This window comes from Poecilia latipinna, unplaced genomic scaffold (assembly GCF_001443285.1).
Source record: "Poecilia latipinna isolate Pla-1442-1.1 unplaced genomic scaffold, P_latipinna-1.0 Scaffold2227, whole genome shotgun sequence".
In the NCBI taxonomy this organism is placed as follows: domain Eukaryota; kingdom Metazoa; phylum Chordata; class Actinopteri; order Cyprinodontiformes; family Poeciliidae; genus Poecilia; species Poecilia latipinna.
Window position 1 is genome coordinate 5,372 of NW_015114843.1, and position 5,726 is coordinate 11,097.

The 5,726-nt window shown below is 40.5% G+C and overlaps 1 protein-coding gene across 12 annotated transcripts in view; it reads left to right on the forward strand.

Annotated features, from left to right (window-relative positions):
• Positions 1-2,148: 2,148 nt before the first annotated feature.
• The window catches only part of myo18ab (myosin XVIIIA b), a 90,790-nt gene continuing 87,212 nt past the window's right edge, over positions 2,149-5,726 (forward strand). For 10 of the 12 annotated variants that reach the window (XM_015018090.1, XM_015018096.1, XM_015018092.1 and 7 more), the window contains exon 1: positions 2,149-2,307. The gene's annotated coding sequence lies outside the window, so the exon portion shown is untranslated. The remainder of the gene's footprint in view (positions 2,308-5,726) is intronic. The other 2 variants (XM_015018100.1, XM_015018101.1) reach the window with 1 other exon arrangement.

The window sequence follows — 5,726 nt, forward strand, 5'->3', positions numbered from 1 at the left end:
CGCTTACTGGCGGCGCCCCTGGTCAGTCCTGTAACGTTTAGAGGTTCGCTTTCTGTATTAACTTTAATAAAACAGTATTGAAGTGTTAGCCGTTATCAGTCATTGTCAATTTACCATTCTCCAACTGTATTCAAAGGAACCAGCCTCCGATCATGAGTAAACCAGCTAGCAGCAGCTTTAGCCACAGTTAGGAAACGTATACACCGCTGCCTGTCAGTGCTGTGTTGTTAAAAGTTTCACTAAAATCACTGACATCTTCCAACACTTGTTTAGAAAAGCATTTTAAATATTGATTTAAGCGCCACCTGCCAAATAATTTACATATTCTGATGTGATTCATAATTTCTCCATTTGTTTTGTTGTCCATCTTTCTCAACAGTAGCCTACCTAACAACCTACCATATCTGGGATGGTCTTGTTCCTCTGTCCATGGCAGGTTCAGTCAATCAGCTGCAGGACATCTGCTGCCTAACGTCAACCTATCATGGGCCTCTTGATTTAAAACCAGACAAACCAGTACAGAGCCTCCATGCTCCTGCAAGCCACACTTCTTAGATGAACATTCATTACTGCAAGCAGCTGTGTTAGAAATGAAATCTTTGTGTATCTATCCTGTAATTAATATCTATATGTATCTATTAATAAATGAATTGATGTTGTGTAGAGTTCTGTAAAAACTATTGTAAATAGCTTCTCTTGAATAATCTACATATGTGCAACTTTTACATTTAAATTGCATCTTTTTGTAGATTTTACACATCTGGTAACAAAGTATGTGGAGGAGAGGAAATGCTAAAATTAAAGCTTCCATTGTGGAACAGACATAAGGTTTGTGGCCGTTTCTTGCAAACATCTACAGCAGTGGTTCCCAAACTTTTTCTTCTGCGCCCCCCCAGTGGTTTCCAAACATTTTCTGCGCCCCCTCTCCCCCCATGGATTACAAATGGCTGTCTGATTGAGCGATAAGTGTGTGGGGGGGAGCATCGACTTTTTGGGGGGCAAAATGAATGTACGTAGCTGAAAATAGACACCAACATCGGTAGCCTACAAGGTACTTGTTAAGCTTAAGGTTCTGTATTGATATTAGCTATTTAGCTAACATTACCTGCATCCAACAGCTTTACTCAACTCAGTCGGTTAGTTTGGAGGGAAAAACTGCGAAAAGTTCTTTGGGTTTTGCTGGTTTGCTGCCGTGATTCTAACACAAACCTACATAATGTAGCTCCGCACAGCAGCAGCAGGTCTCCTTCACATCCAGACGGCTTCCCGCGCCCCCCCCTGCAATGACACGGCGCCCGCGCCCCACAGTTTGGGAACCTCTGCTTTAAGGACTTGCACTCTATGCTGTCCACATTTATGTGGATTGAGAGATGACCCAGGATTCATCTGAAAGCACTACATTGACCAAAACTGCATGGTCAATGTGTTTCCCCACAGTTTGGGAACCTCTGATCTACAGTACAGACCAAAAGTTTGGACACACCTTTTCATTCAAAGAGTTTTCTTCATTTTCATGACTATGAACATTGTAGATTCACACTGAAGGGATCAAAACTATGAATTAACACGTGGAATTATATACTTAACAAAAATGTGTGAAACAACTGAAAATACATCTTATATTCTAGGTTCTTCAAAGTAGCCACCTTTTGCTTTGATTACTGCTTCGCACACTCTTGGCATTCTCTTGATGAGCTTCAAGAGGTAGTCATCTGAAATGGTCTTCAAACAGTCTTGAAGGAGTTCCCAGAGATGCTTAGCACTTGTTGGCCCTTTTGCCTTCACTCTGCAGTCCAGCTCATCCCAAACCATCTCAATTGGGTTCAGGTCCGGTGACTGTGGAGGCCAGGTCTTTTAATGGGACATTAGGAATTTTTTAAGATTAAAATCCTAAACTTTGGTTGTGATCCTCACAACCAATGCATCTAAACGCTGCTTAGTAAAGTGCCTTAACCCTTGTATGTAGAAATGGGGTCCAACTGACCCCACACACATAAAACTTGTATCATTTGCCATAGTCCTCTACGTTTGCCTCAGTCCTCGCACGCACAAGGGTTAAGGAAAAAACGAAGAGTCGTTCGTCTGGGCTAATCGGAGAAGAACTCTACATTCCAGTCTCTTGACACGCAGATGAGCTTTGTGTAATTTTACTGAATGCCCAACAGATGGCGCAGGTTGACCTCTTCCAGTCGGTCTCGCTTGCATGAGAGGCGGACAGGGAGCTGGCAGTTCTTATATTCTGTGGTTTGTGTTCCAAACGAACCGAGCTGCTTCCATAAGCAAGGTACCAGCCCTGTTTGGAGAACGGTGAGTATTTCTTGCCATTGTTGTTTATGTGCTAGAAGTGAGGTGACCCAGATAGTCCGAAAGAAGCCGTACTGAGGCCGCTCTAGAGTGAAACATTTTCACACTATCCCGGTGTTTTGTTCCAGTGTCGCCTTGTGAAAAATGAGGGCAAACTACTAATGCTGTGACCTGAGCCAATTATGCTAGTTAGCTAGATGGACTGCTTAAAGTAAAGTAAAACAAAGCCTAAAACCCCTGCATGGATTTACGCCAGTAGTGTTTCTCGTGCCGAGTGGAATAACAGTCCTATTTGTTGTTAGAAAACCGAGACAAGCAAACCAAACAGCAGCTTAGCTTGCTAATGTAGCTCCACCTATTTTAGCCCTGTCATGCTTTTGTCCCCTCTAGTTCAGGTTTTATCCTGAGCTTCTGAACATATTTAGTCACATAGGAGGGTGGTTGAAACACCCCCCAGTCGGCCCGACATTGAAACATAACGATAATGTCCAGCTGCTGTCAGTGTCAACACTTCACCCTGAGATGACTGGAAAAGGCCTGGTCAGAAACGTCTTTGAGCGAGAAATGCTATTTGTCACTCATTGGAATTGGTTATACCAGATCAAAATAGGATTTCTCCAGTTTCTTTAACTTGTTCACCATTGTTTTTATGGGTCTGCTGCATGAGAACTTCCTTCGTCATTAAGCGGAGAACTCTGAGGTCGATCCATCAGACCTAAAAGTGCCTTAAATGACGACTTAACGTGGAAAATCTGGAAAATCACAATGAGAACATCTGAACAAGTCAAAGATCAACTTGGTGTTGCTCAAGACTTTTGGGCTTGAGGAGAATCCTATCTTCTGGTTCAGTAGAATCAGCTGCTGTGGATTGTGGTTCAAACAGTTGATAATTTCAGCCTGTTAATGAGCAGATAAAAATAGAATTAGAAATACTCTTTTTGCTTTTTTTCTGATAATCCTTGAGTGTTTATTACCCAATAACAAGACAAAATGCAAACAATTCATTACTATAACAACCTTGGAGATAGAGCTGGAAGCTTCTACTGTCTGAATTATTTTCTAAAAGCTGACTGAAGATTTTCATCAAGCTCTCCTGTTCATGATAACTTCAGTTTACAAGTAACTGGGTCTCCCAACAATATACACTTCTATTACACACTGATGTGCTTTAACGAAAACAGTCATCTCAGCAGAGTCAAACTCACGCTACAATTAGACAGACAAGCAGATGTAACAACCAGACTCAGACATTAAGTCCCAACTGGAGTACAGCATTAGAAACATGGGGAACAAGCAAAGAGAAAATGTTGGGAACCACAGCTGAAGCTGAAAACCTCTATCTGTTATCCCACAGTAGCTTCTCATATTTACAACTGTAGAAAATGAATGTTTCCAGTAGAGCTTCCTTTAACACCAGGAACACCTGAGAGATAAAAAAAAGGCTCAACTTCAGTAACACTGGTCAACAGAAAAAATGTTGTCGGGGGTTTTTCAACAGTTTTAGGGTCATTTTGATGTGCTTAAACAAAAAAAAAAAAAAAAAATCACAGACCAACTTTCTGAACTATGGAGCTGAACTATGAGCATCAAAATGCATGACTTGTTCTCACATCTGGATCAGTTTTCTGACAATCTGGATCAATGAGTGATGAGCAGGAGGAGAGATTCCATCAGGACAGAAAAGAGAAGGAGACGTAATGTTCAAGTCACATCTACTTACCCTTATCACTGTTTATTATTCAATTTACAGAAATCCAAGTTTGCAACATTTAATTAATACACTCTGTTTGAAAACATTTTTTTCTCTTAAAGCCTTTTTTGGATGAGAAATAACAGAAATGAACTGATAATGTCACAAAAAATGTCATCAATTTAGTCAGAAGATCAAATTCCCCTAAATCAAATTAGAATAAAAACCTGACCTGATTGCGAAAAATGGATGTCATTTTTGGATTCAGTGGTGCAAAATAGTCATAATTCAGTGGAAAAAACAGACAACTTCCAAAAAAATATTTTTTTGTAACCTGATGTAATTGACTGCAACTGTTGCTTCTCAAACAATTGATGATGTCTGCTTCTTGTTGATCTTATACACATAGTTAAATACTAAACAGTGTTGATCACAAATTAATGAAATTATTCAGCTGGCTGAACATAACCTTCTGTAGTTGCAGTAAGGATGTCATTAGTTTGTCCAACATGCTTTGAGTCTCTATCAGGTGGTTAGTGATTTTCATTTCACTCATAAGTTTTAAATAGGAATGATTTAAGTGTTATAGTGCACACAGCCTAACACGTTGCTGGTGTCATAATTGAAGCTCATCAAAGACTCCATTGTTTTCTCTTAACATTTAAAATTGTATCCTTAATATTTCCATTAAGGATACAATGGTACATGTATTGGAACAGCCCTCTTAATTCAATTTATTATCAGTTCAGTTCAAAAATATTTAACTTATTCCAAAGCGAAATTAAATGTTATTGTAACTGACCATCCAAGTGACTTCAAAGTGTTGTAGTGAATGGTGATCCTGTGGGCCGGAAGGATCTCTGGTAGCAACTGAAGAGGCATCTAATTGAAGACTTCTGCTGTGTAACAGTCTCATAGCCATCATGAAATGCTAACATCTCAATATCCAGACAATAGAGACCATATTTCTTTGTAACATGTCCTGGATGACACAGTCAGCCATTGGCAAACGCTGCTGATCCACCCCATTTGCGTTTACTGCTCCCATGTAAATCTGTCTGGCCATACGGGCCCAGAGATGTTGAATCTGATCCTTGTCCATCACAATGAATGAATGAGATGATTTGAATGTCCTCTCTCTGCTCTTGGGTCTGCATCCGTAAAGTCTCCATTTCCACTCCTCTGGGATTTGGAGTTGTAGTTCAAGTATTATCTGAGATTTTCAGATGGTAATCTGCTGTGCTCAGTTGTAAAAGATACTTTGTTGCCACAGTTACACGTCATGACAACAGTCCGAATGCCTCAACCGAAAATAATGAACAACAGTCTACGAAAAGAACAAATCTGCTAAGATAACAGAGCTTCTCCGACACGCCAATATGGTGAATGGTGCTTAGGCCTGTCGATGGCCTGTCGCGATAAACGATAAATCAATTAATCGCACGATAAATTAAACCTATCGACCTAATTTTAATTATCGGCTTTATCGTCTCTTCCTGTCGTTTTTTTCTTTCTGTTGACACTAACTCTCCATTGCTCTCCACTGACCCTCCCTTCCTCATTTCCTTAGTGTAATGTCCAGCACACGCTACACGAGTTGTCGGCCGATTGTCGGCCCATTTTCAAGACATGAGAGACACATTTTAGCCGACAGAAACTCTAGGTAATGGTTCGATCGGTTTCGATCGTGCGTGTGGTGTCCAGCCACCTGGGCACAAAATTATGGCTACAA